Source organism: Salarias fasciatus, chromosome 19 (genome assembly GCF_902148845.1).
Source record: "Salarias fasciatus chromosome 19, fSalaFa1.1, whole genome shotgun sequence".
Taxonomy (NCBI): Eukaryota; Metazoa; Chordata; class Actinopteri; order Blenniiformes; family Blenniidae; genus Salarias; species Salarias fasciatus.
Genome location: NC_043763.1, coordinates 7064370 through 7083132, shown reverse-complemented (window position 1 = coordinate 7083132; position 18763 = coordinate 7064370). Strand labels below are relative to the sequence as shown.

At 44.9% G+C, this 18763-nt stretch overlaps 1 protein-coding gene across 1 annotated transcript in view; it reads left to right on the top strand.

Annotated features, from left to right (window-relative positions):
• Nucleotides 1-18763, top strand: part of dlgap2a (discs, large (Drosophila) homolog-associated protein 2a) — a 184742-nt gene that overhangs the window by 102292 nt on the left and 63687 nt on the right. The gene's annotated exons all lie outside the window — the stretch shown is intronic.

The window sequence follows — 18763 nt, the reverse complement described above, 5'->3', positions numbered from 1 at the left end:
AACACTCCTCGTTTTTTTTTTTTTACCCATCTGAATTTTCTCATAATGTTGTTCTTGGTGAATGTTTCCTCCCTCTCAAGTCTCACCTCGCTGTTTTATTTGGGGAGGTTTTCACAGGGTGAGCGATGAGGGCTTGAGTCTGTCCTTTTAAGCAGAATCGACGTCTGTGACTTTTTGACATTGCGCCTCGAGAGCGGCTCGTAAAACAACGGCGGGGGGGGGGGGGGGGCGGCTCCATGACATAGGGCTCGTCGCATTGTTTACAACTTGATAAGCTCAAAACAGCTTGAGGTCACCGAGACGCTCAATCCCTTTACGTAACCGGGGAGAGTCGGTCCTCTGCGCCCCGTGACAGACAGTAAGTCTTTCACTGACACTGAATCACAGTGACGCGGCAGATAATGAATACAGCACACATCCAAAAGTGCGACACTGGGGCTATTTTTTGAAGATGCTCCGGTTTCCTTGCCAAGCACTACCTCTCACTTTGTGTTTTTCCTCTCTAGTTCATGCGCCTGCACCAAAATCACATCATCATGCTCTGCAGCCTCTTCATTTAGCCAGATATTTGGTTCAGTAGCTCTGGGGAAAGACGCTGGATTCTTGAAAGCCATGTCAGCCAACAGGAAATAAGCTCCCTCTCTATCTGGTTTCCTCTGTTCTTTCCTAATTTAAGTGGCCATGCTTCTGTTCTCCCTTTCTTTTAATAATGATGTGTTTGGGTACATCCACTATGTTGGAACTTGGGATGCGGTACTTGAGCGGCCGCTCTTTCTACAGCTCTATTAGCCATTAACCTCAGTACATCTCAGGTGAACAGGAAATGAGTTGTGCAAGTCCGAGAGATTTCCCACTGGCCCACAATTCATTGCCGCCAGTTGCACAAAAAGTTCGAAAGTACCTGAAAAACACACGCTCAGAGAGTGAGAGATCGAAAGCTTGGAAGAACACTATTACTACAGTAACAACTCTAAATCCTCCTCTACTGAATCTTATATAATCTTTCAAGCAAAAAACATGACGCAGTCACCTTCTATTGCAATTAATATAATCTTTCATTGAACACACCGTCTCCAGTCCATGACAGGCATGTCTTTTGTGCCTCGGAGGTGCAGTCCTGGAGCCAGAGACACATTTTTTTCATTGCTAAAAATAAACGTATCTCACACTTCGCCATCCCGGTTCTCCGAGAGGAGACGCACACCCAAAGACCATATGTGAGGGGGAAAGGAGCTGCGGTGCTCTCAGTTCGAACTGCTGGAGGGTACTGTCATTATTTTGAGCAACAATTATCAGAAAACCGGCAGCTCTGCCTCGCCGGCTCCCTCGCTCCTCGTTTCCTCCCCGTCGGAGAGCGTTTGAATCCTCCACCAGCGCGGCTTATCTGCTTCCCAATGATTTTCTTTCCCTCCCACTCAGGTTTAGGAGGAGTGTTATTTGGAAATCTGCGTTTAGAAATGATTTATTGATAATGCAGTTTAGAAATCATCCCACTAACTACCGAGGGGATTGTTGGGTTTTTTTTTTTTTGAGCCTGAATATGAAAGCGAGAGCGATGCAAGCGATGTAATTGCCTCAAATTTGGAGCCCTTTGTACAGGAAATCCTTCGCGCTTCCGAGGAGAAGCGAAATGTGTGCAGGCTTTGTTGTCGCTGGCCGTGTTCAATCACGGTACCTCCGGACACAATGGCCGACCCTTTCGCCCGGGGCTGCATCCGATACCCGGCATCAGTCTGCCGAGGCAATAATCCAAGATGGAGAGGCGGGGTTAATGGATGTGTACTGAGTCTTCACCTCAAAGAACCCCCCCCCACCCCACCCCTGCTTCCCTGAGGGATCCTACTAACAACTGAACGTCGTGGACCTCCGGAAACATTAATTCTTCACCCAGCCTCGTTGAGGGTCACCCGGGGTTAATCTTCGTGGCAGGAAGCCGGACTTGTGAGACGTGGATGACGGATGCCCGCCGCGGCTCGTGGCCCTCCATCACGTGTGTTCGGCTCAAACGCAATACCGTGTTGTTCTTTTCTTACACGTCTGGAGCCGGGAGGTGTGGATTGTGCTGAGGTATTAACCTGTTTCCTGTGATCTCAAAATAATCCAGTCCCTCTCGTAATGTGGCCGTTCTGAAGCAGCGGGGTCGCTCTCTTTGAGCTGAAGTGCTTACAAAGAGCGCGCGGCACACTTAATTGGGGTTCTCTTTAAAATATTACGCGCCTTGACAGGCGGACCCACTTAACGTTTATTCTCAAAGCCAAACAATCCATCACTGTCGACCCGCACAGGCACCGACTGCACAGGTGAGGCAACCTGTGGCATTTCCTCCTGGCATTTAAAAGACGTCTCCAAACTGCTCAAATCTCCGATTTCAGTACGAATTCTGAGGCGCAACCAGTGAACAACAGCAGGCAGCAAGGTTTGAATGAGATTGGCTGTCTTTATAGGAAGGCTGTTGCTGTTTTGGGGGTTTCTGTGTCATTCTGAGTTTTGCTTTCCCCTGTATTAACCCTTTAATCAAAAAAATCACATTTCGCGCTGCAGAGACAATCAGATCTGCAAAAATCCCTTCATCTGTCTTCATGCTGGAGATGATAAAAGTGGTCTAAAGCTGTGGAGATCTGGAAACTACACATTACTCATTACTATTGATGTGTTTGTGCTCGACGGGGCCATTAAAGCATGAGCCGTCCAGCTCAGACTCATTCTTGCTGTAACGTTCTGTTGTTTTCTTCCTTCTATTTGTTTTGCTTTTCAGCAATGCAGGTCCTGTTTTTTTGCAGCTGCCTGTTACTTTATTGCAGAGCATAAAAGCAAGACCTTGTTTATGTCCCCTTATTAAGAGAGAGCGCCAGAGCTGTGCTGATATACGCGTGTATATGTAAGGTTTAATGCTCTATTGTTAACTGGCAATTAATGGACGGTTCAACTCAGGACACAACGCAGAGCACTAAGAGTAAAATTAACTGTGGGGTGGCACAAATGACTTTCCACATGTTATAACAGGGCAAATGATACTTATTTTTTTATAGAGCGTGAGGAGCCAATCCTGGCAAATTTTGGGTGAAAAGCAGTGGACACCCTGGACAGGTTGTCAGTACATTACATCCCAGCACAGAGACAGACACTGATTCCCTCCAGCATGCAGTTCCGATACATTCACACACATTGTGGAGTAGAAAAACCCATGCAGGTACAGGGAGACCATGTAAACTCCACTCAGAACCTCCCCCCCAAGCCTGGTTTTGCATTAATCATTGGAATTGTGAAAGTGCTGACCGCTGCACTACTCTGTGCATCATCAATGCATTTATTTGGTGTAAGAGCGCTAAAACCGATGATTTAACAGTTTCCTGATTTTTAAATTGTGGTGATAATATCAACAGATGCTAGACTGGTTCATCTTCTTCACCATGGGAAGTAAAAATGACATTTTATGCAAAATATCATGCCGTGACTTACAAGCAGGTGAGGTTGAGGTCAGCGTACTCTGACCTTTACTATTGACTCAATCTACATTTATCAAGCGACCTTAAAGCGTCTCTTCAAAGTTATTGGAAAACCCATAAACACTTTAATTAGTCTCAGTACCATTTAACTTTATATCCTCGTGCACCGCAGCTCTGTGGGCCTCGTTTGCTGCCGTCCTGTAAATGTAGCAGAGCAGCAGCCGCCGTTTACAAATCCATCCCATGTAATCTGTCTGTGATCGGGGTTTTTTTTTTATTTTTGCGCCGAGCGCCACGATAGGACTCCGCGAACGGCGCTCTGTACTCTTTGAGAGTCGACGACATTAATAACTCAAGGTAATGAGTCATTATCTGTTGCCTCTATCAGATTGACAAAAACCGTGGCGTTAGCGGAGCGCCAAACGAGGCAACCGGCATCAATTAAATCACCACCTTTCATTGTTGGCGTTCACGCGGCATTAGAGGACGACAAGCGAAACATAATTAGGTATTAAATTGCATTAAATTGACCATTGAGTGAAACCGATTCGCGGCGTGTTTCATATATCCCTCTGTTAATTCATGCAAAACAGCTTTAATCCATCATGAGGATGCCTTTCTGCGTGCCTCGCCTTGTCTCGCCTCGTCCCCCCGGCAATTTATCCTCCTTGTTTCTGCTCGGTTCTCGTCCACGTGCGCCTTGAAATGGTCTCATTTACAGTAGCATCACATCGCCCCGCGCAGACTTCACTGAAGGCTACAGTTTGTTGATTCTGAATCCCACCTGCAAATATTGAACACTTTGTAATTCGTGTTTTCCCAGACTGGTATAATCTCTCCAACAAAGAAATCAAGGTGGTGGGGGAAAAGAGAAGAAAAAAGAAAAAACATAAAACCAACAACAATGAACTGGATATGTTGTGGAAACACTTGGGCTGTGATCCTCGGCGCTCATGCGGTAATTTCCGTCGGCTCATTCGTTTGCAGCGCGCATACACGATACGTATAAGCACCGCTTGAAGCCCGCGGCCTCAAGGACGAGCATTAGAGACTAATCAGGAAGCAGCGTGATGCAACAATGCGGTTGTTACCCTGAGGGGCAGCGTTGTTCGATCTGCAGATGAGAGCGAGAGAGATTTGATTGACAATCCGAACAGAGGAGGCCAACCGCATTGTCCAATTTCCATATTCATACATTTAAATAGAAAAATTCCACTTTTTATTTTGAGGACGCCTCTGCCATCTTAAAGATGACGGCAACAAGAAGTCAGGGCACGGCAGAGTGTTGTCTCCTCTCACACACCTCGGTTAAATTCCAGGCCAGCCTTTTTCCTGTGGTTTGCATGTTTTCCTCCTGGGCTCTGATGTCCTCCAGCAATCCAAACCGGTGCCCAAATTGCCCAGAGGTGGAAGTTAATTGAAGAGAATCTTCACAACGCAAAGCATTCTAGTGATCAGAGCGACTCGGCTGATTTCACATCCATCCGTTCATTTTGTTTGTTAATAAGTGATTTTTATGTGAATTGTAATTGTATTATTTTTACACAACAGGCCGGATGGAGGCCAGTTTTACTGCGTATCGAACATCCCTGACCTACGTCTGCAATTGTGGCAAATTTGAAAGTCGATATATTTTTTCTCTTTGTGTCGATCTTTAAAGTCAGTTGGATTATGTGGCACACAGGACGAGCACAAAAGGGAGGGCAGTGAGAGGAGCTCTTGAAACGAGATCGCTGACATGCAGACATCTGAGCTTCAAGCCCCCCCCCCCCAAAAAAAAAAAAAAAAAACTGGGACGCGGCTCGTGGCTGCTGCGACTGTCACATCTCGCCATGAACCGCATATGGCCCCGGGCGAAGGCTAGCACTCCAGTCCTGGCTGTGATGTGCTTGAGCTTTTGTTTCCAAGCAACCTCCAGCTCAAAGCTTGGAGGAAATGAACGCGTGGCTGGCGCTGAGGGCGAGTGAGGGACGCGTGTCCCTTGTGATAGTGGTTCCACTTAAATGATTTGCTTCAGAAGCCTCGTCTTGCTATAGACTCCGTTTGAAGTGGCGAAGTTCTGCGGAGTTATTTAGCTTCCGGATTCTGATGCAACGCTCAAATATTGGCAAACATCTCTATCAACAGCTCATGAATTTTAATTTTGAAGGCTGATTTGCTCAGCAGTGAGAGGGATTGATATTTATAAATGAGCCTCTTTACCAGAAAGTGATGCAAGTACATTCCCACTGAGGGATTACTTCTGCTGCTGCCTGTGTGCTTCCCATAATGCCGTGTTGCAGCTTTCAGCATTTCTAGGAAAAAAAACATATACTCTACCCCTAAATCAAACTGTAATGTCATCATCAAGTTAATAACATGCTGGAGTTGTTAGAGAAGAGTGACCTGCCGTTCACCCGGTCCGTTCCCCCCACGCCTGCCACTCTTCGTCACTCGCCTTCGATGTGACGGCGCACAGATTCCCCAACGCCAACACATGTGAGCTAACCAGTCTGACATTAGGCATTTACTCCAGCTCACCTCGCACGCACTCGGAAGCAGCTGGTCGATGAGATTTAGGGAGGGACATTGGGAAACGGTGCCGTCACCTGCCTGCCTGTCTGCTTTCCTTCGGTCCCTTCCGTCTCTCCTGTATCCACGTTTTCCACGTCTCCTCTGATCTCATCCCGACTTGTGTTGGATTGGAGGGTCGCGGCGGCGGAGGGGGCGACTCCACCATCTCACTCAATGCGTTGAGTTATTACTAGAATCATGTGGTTTTAGCGACTTGCCTGGGGGAAGCAAATTAAAGTCAGTTCGGCCCCGGTGCTTTTCACACAGATGTTTCGCTATCCGTGCAGCTTGAGTGTTCCTGTCTGATCTGCATCAGTCTTTTCAAATCAGACGTGTCTCACGGCGTCATGTGACGTGTGCCGTGAAGCCCATTTAGCCGTTTATTAATGAATGTGATCCGAGGGGCTGCAGGGGGAATCGCTTGACCACCCGCCGCCTTGCAGAGTGGACCTTTAAAGGCCACATTTGTCAGCGTGGATTCAGGTTGTCTCGGCGCATTTGTTTCCCCGGACTGACTCCATGATGTTAAGATCACGTCTCAGCGTGCGTCCGGCCATCTGCTGCTCCTTCTTGTTGTCGAAGACGTCCTGCAGGACAAATGAATCAGACGCTGCCTGAATGATGGCGCGCAACTCCAAACCTGCTGAAATATCCACGCTTATTCTGATACGTTTGTAAAAACTACCAGCATTCATGCGATTAAAAAAAGTTGCATGACCTTTTGAGCTGGGTTCTCTCAAAGGTCGTTTTCAGACCACCCTCAGTCTGTTATTGACTGCAGTTCTGATTACAACGGACAATTTTGGGCTTCAGCTTGGACTTTTGGGAAGTTTGTATTCAGTTCATTTTAACTTGTCAAGGTCCTGCTGTATTTTTCATGTTTTTTTTCACAATTCTGAAGTTTGAAAATATCTGTTGCAGGACTTACAATTACATTACTGCTCTATGTGATCCGGCAACCTTTTTTTTTTTTTTGTCATGCTAGTCAAGGCTAAAGGGAAACATTTTTGGGTGAATTTTCTCAGATAATGCTGTGTAAATCATGGCGCGTTTTATGTGAAGTGTTGGTAGGATTTGGAAAAGAAATGACTCAGATAAAAAAATGCAGATGAAGGAGGAAAAAAAGGGCCGAATTACTCTACAACCTCTGAAATTGGCTCATTTAATGACCTGCTATGATATGAAACATTGAGTAATTGTCTCCCACATCATTCATGGTTATTATAGCTCACAGATATGATGGTGTTCAAATCCTGTTCGGTTAAACACTCGGATGAAAATGAAGAAGCTGAAAATATTGAATTCTGTTGAATTTAGAGTTTTTTGCAATGAAAAAAGGCAAAAACATTTTGTGTTACACCAGTAAATGAGGACATTTTACTCAAGTAAAGAAAATAATAATAAAGAGTTGCATGGAGCTATGTTAGTAGCAGAGTTCCTTAGTGTATATAAATATTTGTATGTGCACAGACTGATTTGTTTAATGTCATCACACAAATGAATGCATGTGTGTATTGACATTTACTATAAAGATCTCTGCTGAAATGTCAACCATTTAGCAAATTACAAAGTTAGAGGCTCCATTTTATAGCATTGTCTTCAATTGAGCTATTATAGTTTCAGTTGTTGAGCAGTACGGCAGAACCACTTGGGTTCTGGGAGAACAGTGTTCAGGTCGGCCACATTGTTCTTCCTTCAACTCACATCTGAGTTTGTTTTGGAATTCGACCAGCGGCTCCTTCTCAGTCCACCTGTTTTGCGTCCACCACTGAACCACATCAGCAAAGTAATCGCATCAGAGTTTTATTTAATCTGAGTAAACCTGCCGAGTGTGAACAGACCTGAGAAGACTGCAGACGGACTCCTGAAACAGCGAGGGAAAAGCCGCCGTGGTGGTAGAACTCCTCGGTTACCTCGGCGCCGATAGCGGCAGCTGGTTGAAGCGCATCAGCTGTTATCAGCACAACAGCTTGAAGTGGTCATATCTGCTGTTTGGCTGCTCCGCCGCTTTTTGAATGATGCATTAATAGTGCTCCGGGGGCATTTTTTGAGATGTACTTATTTCATTTCGCTGCCGTGAAATTAGGCCAGTAAAACACCGGGATGGGCACTTCCACTAATTACATTCTGCTGTCGGCGGCGTCCGGGCTCACCTCTACTTTCCCGAGTGCCACGCAGCCCCACCCCCCCTCCACCCCGATCAACACGTGGGTGGTCTCCTCTTCGCCGGAATTGAATTCTCGCCCTGACACATGATTCATCCCTGGGGTAATCAATTAATTGCTCTGTCAGTAACACCCTTAAGTTACTGTCAGTATGAATAATTTTTTTTTCCTCATCTGATTGTGTTGAGATTAACATCACTGCAAATTATTTAACACACTCATTTAGTTTGCGCGTGTCTGATGTTCTGGCTGACTTTGTAGAGGAGGTGTGTGTGTGTGTGTGTGTGGGCGAGTGAGAGACAAGCATCTGAACCGGACTGTCGGTATCACTCCCATCTCCAAAAAGTCATTATGGCCGCCCTCCGCCCTCCACCGGCCGGGCCGCTGTGGTCTGCAGAGAGGAAAATTGCATTAGAGGGGAACGGATTTCAATTGTCTTCTTTGGGCCGAGGAGTGCGGTTCCCTTCGGGGCTCCGGGGACCTGTGGTGTTTTCAAAATCGGTCCTGTGATGGGGTCGTCCCTGAGGTGCTCCGGGACAGTGTGGACCCGGAGAAGCGGCTGCAGTTATGATGACTTAATTGATCCGTTGCAGTCAGGAAAATGTGCTTTCATATAAAAAAAAAATCGCTCGTCAGACTTTTAGCTCATACTCGCATGTGACGCATTTCCTGTTGAATAGTAAATGGATTTCACTCACATGTGGCTTTTCCACTGATTTAACGGCACCTAATTAGTCAGATTCACCGACTCACACACATACACCGCCGTCGGTGCTCAGTCTGCTGGGAGCAATTTGCGGCTCACAGAAGCTTTGACAGATGAGGGGTCGGACGCTCTGCTCTGACAGCTGAGCCGCAGCCTCACCTCCGTGTGATTTTTGTTCACGCCGCGCCCAGAGACCACCTCTTCAGGCCGATCTGGTGAACTGTAGATGTTGTAGTCACACCTTCTCTGCCCCGCCGCACTCCATACTGAAATAGGTCGACCCAGAAAGCTCTCTTAAACATTAGACCCTCGTATTGATTTCAGAGAGGTCGGCCCTGACTCATTTATTTTTGTCGTCTCGGCAAAAAGAAAACAAAAACAATGTGAGATTATCTTCTTCCCTTTTTTTGTTATTTCCCTGAATTCCTCAGCGACGGCGCGCAGACAGTAGAGGACGGGAACTTCAGAGCGTGTTGCTACAGCAACTGCAGTTCTGAGGCTTCCTCTAACAAGTTGCCTGGGAATGCAGTCCTGGATGTTACATAAGACGCTACTTTCTCTCCCTTGCTCTGTCGCCCTCGCTCACACACCAACAAGGGCTTTTCCTGTGGCAGAATTTTCACATTCAGCATGATTTATTCACAGCCTGGATTTATGATTCCGCCATGTAAAGAAACCCAACGCGATCTCCCACACTTGGCGGGATTGTTGCGTGAGGCGCATTGTTGGTCTCCGTTTCTTTGTCAATCGAAAAGATTTAGATTGTGCAGATCATTGCTTGAATGATGCAAAGATAGCAAAGCAATTCAGCAGCAATGTTGCTGCTGTGATTTCACGTGGGACGATTGAGAACACGGAGACGGGCCTCTCGTTCCAATGTAGGCATTAATTGTGCTTAAAGAAAGTACAAAAGAAGACTCAGTATTGTCATCCCGAAAGAAACACAGTCCCTTTGTTGGATTTCTTCTCGCCACCTATCGTTGCCGTCCACGCTTTGACGGGCAGAGAGAGGAAGAGGGGCGGCGAGCAGAAGCGCTGAGCGCAGCACTGATAACACACTCCATCATTAGCGGGCTCACGATAAGTATTCAGACGTTCAGCGGCTTTCCCTTATCTGACCACCGTACTCTCTCTGCAGCTGAATACTATAGCTGTATTCAGCTTAACCGCCCCCCCCCCCCCCCCCCCCCCCCTCCTCTGAGAAACTGGAAGTTACAGGAGACAAATTGCCATTTTACATGAGTTGGGACAGGCTGCCAGCAGCTTCATCGTGTGTGAAGAGATCAGTGTTAACGCTGATGAACGTTATTCCCCGAGATCCAGATGGAAGCTCACAGGAATATACATGTTCTGTTTGGCTCCTCTTCTCTATTAGGATCATTTTACACATTTGCGATGCCCCGTACGCATTATCTCCTCAGACTTCTCCTCTTAATCGTTATTACCGTTCTCAGACAATACCCGGCTCACCTGCACCGGCTTCTCTTTCTCTCTAATCTACCCCTGCGTGCTCGCAGACAAACCCTCCACCCTGCTGGGAGACAGATAGTGTTTAGGCTCCGGCTGCTGCAGACGGGTGTGGAAGAGGTGTGCGTCTCTCTGCTGCCATTCATCATGAGGAGACAAGCACGGTCGGGTGTGTAAACGTTGCCGCACGGTGCAGACGAACAGGCCAAACACGTACAACTCCTGTTTGCATCACTGTAACTTCATGTCTTCTGAAGAATTTCACCAGCAGTCTTCACCAGCAGAACATGCAAATAATGATATATATATATATATATATTAAGGCTGTGACTTTAACGCGTTAGTTACGATTAATTAATTACAGAAATTTTAACGCGATAAAAAAATTATCGCAAATTGTCGCGGAACGTTTGTCACCGGACGAGTTTCACCCGGACATATTTCGCTGTGACACAACAACGAAACAGCTCCCGACTTGGTGACTTTCTCGTTAAATCTGGCGACTTTCCAAAGCCTCCTGCCGACTTTTTTTGTCAAAAGCGACTAGCAACAAATTTAGCGACTTTTCTGGAGCTCTGGAGACGTGACAGGACGTCTCGCTCTGCAGCTGCTGTCCTCAATGAGCTGCGGTGCTGCGTGAGCCCCTCCCCCGTCCCAAAGCTCTCACAGGCGGCCAGTCTCAGCAGCGCCCCCTGCTGCAGTCAGAGCAGAGAGCAGACCCACACCACTCCTCCACACTTCAAATGAATCGCGTGTGCACAAATACGCCGCTGCTCACTGCTGACAAACCAAGAATCAACAGAAGAAAATTCATTTGTAGTTCTAAACATATTTAGGGTGTTTTTTTAACTCACATTTTGCTTCTCCCATGACGTTACTCCTCTCTCCTACAGCGTCCATTACAATTACATGCAAATTGCAAATTAGGTAACGACCTCATCTAGCGACTTCTGGCGACTTTTAGAACAGCCAGTAGTGACTTTCCTTACTGGGGAGCTGGCAACACTGCTCCCGACGACAGCGCACTACTTGGTCTCATGCACAGAAAATTTAGATTTACAAAGCCAGCGGATGGCAGCGTGGATAAAACCAAAGCTGGATGCACATTGTGCAGCAAAGAATTTGCATACCATCGCAGCACATGGAGCCTGCTATATCAACTGAATGCTAAGCCTGTCGCAGCAGCGGCCAACACGCAAGCCTCGCATACAGCTAGAGTGGAAGAGGACGTCACTCCGACTACTTCAAGGACCCTCGCCCAGCCCAACAAAAGTTGCACTAATCAATGTGTATTGGTTTATTTGTCTTGGTTAAATTCCTCCTTCCTTGCTGAAAAAATGAACAGTGTTTTGTTGCTTAAGCTTATGTGTCACTATATTGATTCACTATACCAAAATCCATTCGAAAAAGAAAGGCTCTCACTGATCTCGGGTCAAATATCGATATGCGATTAATTGAGATTAATTAATTACAAAGGCCCTAATTAATTAGATTAATTTTTTTAATCGAGTCCCACCCCTAATATATATATAAAAGAAGGCTTCTAATAAATGTATTTTAAGATCTGAGTAAAGCAGAGCAGCCAAATTTCTCTCAGCAACAGTGAAACTCGCCATATAAACTCACACGCTGCACATAATGGCCTCGGGTGAAGTCATAATTTTGGGGCTGAATGCTAAACTTACTGTAATTCACAGTACAAGATATTCCTACCGGCTGTTGGGATCTGTAGGATGAGTAATGAGGTCTGCAAGAAAGACTGCTCGAGGCTTTTACTGCGGGAAAAAAAAAAAAGAAAAAAAAAAAACAATCTGCAGTTGTACGCCAGCGTGAAACATGATGTGATCATTTAATATGAGAGCTGAAGTAAAACCAGGTCTTTGCCACATCCTCAGACTTCACAGCCTGCCAGCTCATTAGAAAATATTAATAAATTGGAATTGGAATTACTTGAAATGTCTTTATTAAAGGCTTTTTCTTAATATAAATGGAATAAAAACATGCATGCAGACCAAAACTGATGAAACCATAACGACCTCTGGTGAAATTTTATCCATCTGGGCAACATTTTTAACAGTCCTCACAATGATCACTGTGGCACATTCCTATTTTAGATGCTGAAAGGCCGGTAAATGTCCCTAAACGCCGCTGCACTTCTCATGTACTCGCTGATCCGTCTGCTCTGCTGCGCGCCACCATCTGATTCAGGAATAAACACCTGCCCCGAGCCTCATTTATGTACTTTGCACTCTATTTGCTTCGCCGTTATTCTAAAGGCTGCCTCGTCCCGGAGGTGAGCTACTTTTATATCATCGAAAGTAATTAGGAGATTATTATCTCCATGTTCGACTTGAGTATTTAGCCATAACAGCTCTGAGGTCGCACCAATGACGAACAAACAAACAAGCTTCCTGAAGGTACTTTTTCGAAGAGCGTTCTGGATTTTGGCCAGAGCTCTTAAATAAAAAGCCAGGCAGGTTGTCATCGAGGAATGAATTAATGTCTCAAAGAGAAACCAACTTTACTTTCTTGATTCTTGCAGTATTGTTCAGATCAACATTACTTAACAGAGCCATCTACTAAAGTGTCATAGTTGTGTACTTTATGCTTTTACTTGAGCAGTTTGAAAAAAAATAATAGTTTGACTTGCAATTGAGTAAAATTTGAAAGTTTTTCAAGTGGAGACACAAAAAAATCTACATTTACACGACAGTGATGCTTGAAGCCACTCAAAATGCAGCTTTTTGAAAACAACTCTTAGGGTGGAACTTTTCCAAAATGCTTCAACTTCATCTCTGTGGAAAGAAAATCATGGAAACTGCATAGTTTTCAGCGTTTCCATGTATACGGACACTGTTTTAAAAACATTACTGTGCAAACGTGAAACTTTTCTGAAATGAAAACTCAAAAATAATTCATTTTGCCTTAAATCATTGTGTAAACAGAGCCTAAGAACAGTAACAACAACTGTACTTGAGCACATATCAACTCTTTTCACCTGAGCTACCGATATAAAAGTCACCCTCATTTCTGGTCATGGAGTGCGACATTATGGCTTCGGCTTATACGACGATGATCAAATTAAAACTGCAATTTCTTTAGCATGTTCATTTTGAATGAGTTTCGCACTTAGACAACACTGTTTTGAAAATGATCATCACGTACGCAGAAATGGCAGAAATGGTAAAAATGCCATACTTTCAATCACAAAAAAAACGATATAAGTCACTTCAGTAGCACCGACGAAGCAGCAGTGATTTAAAATATTGGATTTCTTAGACAGGATGTTGTTTTTTAAACCACTGGAGGGATATTTACTCCAGAAGGAGGACATATGAACTGGTGGTCTATTTGATAGCGTATATCATTGTTACAGTATGGATCCATGTAACCTTTAAAGACCAGCATGAACTCACTCTGTGATTCACGGTTCTCCTCGGTTGCGTGAGCAGAAGTGCGGACAGTCCTGACTCAGCGCGATCCGATGCGATCCAACCCCCCTCTTCATCTGCTGTCCCAGCATCAGTTTCACATTGTAAGATCTGGGTTTTTTTTTTTTTTTTTTTTGCAGCCATTTCGGTTGTCACTCTGATCCGGAGACAGATGGTAGCATGTGGGGGGAAAAAAATCCCAGTGACAAGTGATTGGCTCACGATCGCCGTGTCAGTTTGAAACGGCTCGCTCAGACGAGAACTGCATTAGCAGCTAAATTGTTGTGAGTTTCGTTTCGGCTCGCACGCCACACTTGAAATCCATGCAGGATTTTTTTTTTTTTCCCTGCGCTGTCACTTGGATGGACAAGCGAGCGAGATCGGTGCCGGAGACGTAAGCCGGAGCCTCGTTCTGATCGGAGCAGATCGCCGCGCTCGCGGCGGCGCTGACAGACTGGCTACTCTGCCCCTTTGTCCATTGGCTCCGTCTCAAATCTAATAGCCGGGGCCATTGCTGATTCGCCCCGAGGGTTGAGGACACAATTCCCCTTCCTTTGAGTTTCTAAAGAAAGGCCAGAATTCTGGGGAGACTGCATTTAACCTTTGGGAGATGGATAAGAAAGCTGCTTTATCGATTTGTTTTGCTCTGAAAATAAGGGGTGTGTACTTCACTCCGGCCAGTTGGATTGGATGCTGCCGGACAAAACATTGCTTCTCCTCATTTCTCCTGATAAACTGGGACTGGAAAGACTTTGTTAGCCTGTTTTATTCCGTCATTTGGGAGGATTACGCCTTCATGATGCTTTAAAGCTGATGGACTTTTGTTCTGTTGTAGCTTCTGTCTAAAGATTCTCTAAAGACAGCCCAAAAAAAAAAAACTTCTGAACTGTGTCATAAACGTGCTCAAAGTGGAATTTTTTCACTGATGCAGACTATCAAAGGCTGTGTGTGATGTGTGTCCTCCGTGGCGGGACTGGTCTTCACAGTTAAATTGCAGCGTGGCTAGCCGGGATGCTAACCGCTGCCAAGTCTGAAGGTCGCTCGCCTGTGATCTCTCAGTCTAGTGCGGCGCTTTATTATCTTTTAACTTTGTTTTCAACTCCGGTTAGGGCCTGAGCCAGCGGAAGAGTGGGAGCTGTCAGTGATACTCAGCGCAGATATAATGCTATTTAAATGCTAATGTGTTAAGAGGAGCAAGACGACCTTTACTCACACTCCGCACACGGGTGGAGCGGCGGCGCCGAGCAGAAGCCGCTAATAAATGAGCCCCTTCCTGTGTCTGCGCGCCGTGTGTAAGGCGTAAGGCGTGTTTGTCACAGTTCAGTCCGAGGGCCTTCGACAGCGCCGGCGTTGCAGTCTGACATGATCTGAGGACTGCAGCGTGTGTGCCCAACTGATCTTCTTCTTTTTTTTTTTTTTTTTTTTTCTCTCTCTCTCTCTCCGGGTCTGTTTGTTCTGCACTGAAGGATTTGTTATCACAGCAATGAAAAAGTCAGTTTCGAGATGAATTGGATTTACTTTTCATCTGGAGTCCACACAGAAGGATCTGTCTTTCACCTGCCTGAGTCCTTCCTCGGTTTAGACTAAATTATCTGTTGTCATTTTCCTGCGCGGCGCCGGTTCTGGAAGATTTTTCAAAAGAGTAACTCACCTGAACCTAAACCTGAAAGACTAGCGGTCTGCAAACCTCATGATGAAAAAAACAACTTAAAATAAAGAATGTGTCTTGTAAAACTCTATACAGTGAAAGCTCGCTGTATGTATTTGCTGCAGTTATAAGATTTAATAACTATAATCAAGAACTGCTGACATTTCGTAACACTTTTAGCCATTTGAGTCATTAAGCAGTTTGAGGCACTTTCGTGTTTTTAGCAATTTTATAGCCTTTTTAGTTCTGTTGTAGCTATTTTAGCTGTTTTCACAGTTTGCTGTCAGTCATTTTCGCTCTTTTAACCATTTTTTTTGCAGTTTTAGTGCTCCTCGGCCAATCTTTCATTTGAGAGTCACATTTTTCACCTCACAGTGTGAAATAAGAGCAACATTAACGCAGGGAGCCACTAAAGAGCCGCAGGCTGCAGACCCCAGTTCTACTCAAACACATTTAACACTTTTTGTCTGGTCTGACGGAGAAATAGCTTTAATCGCTATGAAGGAGAGATCTACTGTATAATTTATCAAAAGTGGTGATATACATACCAAAGGGAGGGATATATCCCTTCATGGTGTGTTGATTTCATATCAGAAGTGCATTAGTCTTTGCTGTCTCTTCTGCTTTTGCATTTTGAATATTTACAACCTGGGTTTTAAGCAGCCCAACCACTATTTTCTTGTTTTTTAAAGCTCGTGTTCGTGCCGCCCACTGTACGAGTTGCTCACAGCATGCAAACACTCCGATCGCCGCACCAGAAATACTCACCAAATCACAGAGTGGCTGCTGTTGTGTGCCACTCCTGTGTTTATTGCTACCTGCAGCCTCGGAGACCTCGAAAGCAAGACCGTGTATTTATCAATACATCTCTGGACGACATACCATTTGTTGACCCTGCACTAAATCTGCAAAAAACTTGACTTTGCCATGTCTATTTTTTTTTTTAATACACCATTAAGAAAGCCCTAATATCCTAAATTTTCTCATCTATATTCATTTACTCAATCATGGTTGTCACCACTGTTAGCTCAGAGGTGTGATCACCTGACATTCAAGCAGAAAATATGATTAGCTGCTGTATGCGGCGCTGGAAGTGAATTACCATTTTGTTCTGAATTCACCTTCCGTCCCAGCAGCCCGTTTAAGCAGTTGGCACTCTTGCCAGGAAGCCAATAAGTCGATGGCAGGCTCTGGTATCAGCGTAAGAAGAACAAGTGCTCTCCCTGTCCACAGATGTCACCGTTACTCGCCTCTCTGTTTGTAGAGTTCTTGCCAGAAGGAGGCTCAGTCGATGAGTGACCTGCATAGAGATATATATATAATAAATAACCTTCAAAATGTTTTCTAGGACTTATTTTCTGAATGGTAGTTCTACTTTTTTCCCTTCCCTGAAGCTGATGTTCCTCCCTGTATGAGGTGAGGAATGCGGATGGATCTGCTGCCAGGCCGATAATCCCAGGAAGTGGCATCATTCCGCAGGCAGATAATTTATTCAGTGCGGCTCACACATACACACACACAAACACACACACACACCTTGAGGAGGAGTCAGCTGTCAAACAAAAGGCCTCGGTGTAAGACAGTGACATAACTTCAGACAGAAATGCACCATCGCATCAATCAATGGGCCGCTGTCATCCTTCGGCTGCGAGCGCCGGCGAGCCGTGAACTCGGCTGACATCTGCCAAGCACGTTCAGAATCCATTCACAAGCAACATTTCTTCATCATCAGCCTAATTATTTACAGCTATATGAAATAGCCCTCCCTGAAGGGAGAATGTCTTATCTTTTGTTTTTTCTGCTTACATACATGTGGTTTGTAGCCTGGATCCTTTTCTTTTTTTTTTTTTTTTTTCAATACATCAGGCTGCATGAACACATGTTCATGTAAAACTAGTAAACAAGGAGAAATTGTTTTCATCTCGACAGATGGAGGACGACAGCATCCGAAGAGCAGCGCCGCACCTCAGGGGTTGAGAGATCTTAGACCTCATTAAAAATGAGTTTGAAATGAATAAATTTCCTCCAATTTTGAAGATGAAAGAGAACATCCGGCCTTTGGACACAATTCACTTCATCTATTCTCCTGATCCCACACAGGTTTTTCAAATCTGTAAATCATAAGTTGCTCGCTGGACACAAAATTTTCACATAGTGTACATCAACAAGCTCGCTCGGTGGCTCCCAGCATGTTTTTCCTGCTGCAAAGAGTGTATGAAAGACAGCTCCCCTCCCCTCCACCTCCGGCCTGTCATTTGCCAACACATTACAGTGAAGCCAAACGCTCGCAGACACACCCGCTCTCGCCATCATTGCTATTAAAGTGATGGGAATGGGAAGTTTTCCAGGTCTGCTCCAGCTTCCAAAAACTGTCTTTGTTTGACATGTTCAAATCGAATTGAGACAATATGAGGGCAGACAGAGAGCTGACAACTCCAACGCCCCTGTTTCAGACAACTTGATGATATTTTCAACAGTGATCAAATTATTTACGTTAATTATTATTAATGATCGTTTCATAATGTGGTATCCACACGTCATTTTTGCTTCACCAACAGAACTTCCAGTAGACACGTCTCAGACGCAGTGCAACGAAAATATTCAAGCAGGGGTTATTATATATAATCGTCACCTGGTTGTGGTAGGATTGTGGTCGTGCTTTAAATTTTGTTGGACATTTTAACAAACCGCCTTAACAATGTTTACCTCAAGGCATTAGATTTAAATTTGTGAAAATGCTATTAGAATTTATTGTACTGTTAAAACATTGATTTCCTGTTAAGGTGCGGCAGTTTTTTTTTTTCCTTCCTCAAACTCTTCACCTTCCTTCTCTCCCCTGTTCTCAGTCGCTCATAAAGTCTCTCCTTTTTATGGGGTTACAGCGGGAGTGAAAGTGCACGGCTTTATGAGGCGTATCATTGGCAGCCAAGTGAGCTTAGATATGATTATTCTTTGTTTGCCTGTTTGTTTCCTATTTCACAAGACGGGGTGCAGATAAGGTTGAATTATGACCCGCGTCAGGGTTTCTGCTGCAGTGTTCACCTTCACTCGAGAGCCAGGTAATGAAAAAATCAGACTGAATATGTCCCACAAAAAACAGGGCCGTTTTATTATCTCAAGTTATTGAAATTTCATTTGGGTTTTGAGAACTTTCAGGTTTTTTTTCCTCAACATTTTTTTTTTTTTTCTTTCCGGGATGTCACTTAACTTCTTGGTCATTTATAAACAAGTGGAAATCTTAGAAAGTGAAAAGTAGTATTCATCTTTATGGAGTTTGTGGTTTGAGGGTGGTGCAGCCAATCCCAGCCGAACACCAGTCCATCATCAGCATACACTGATCATCAATG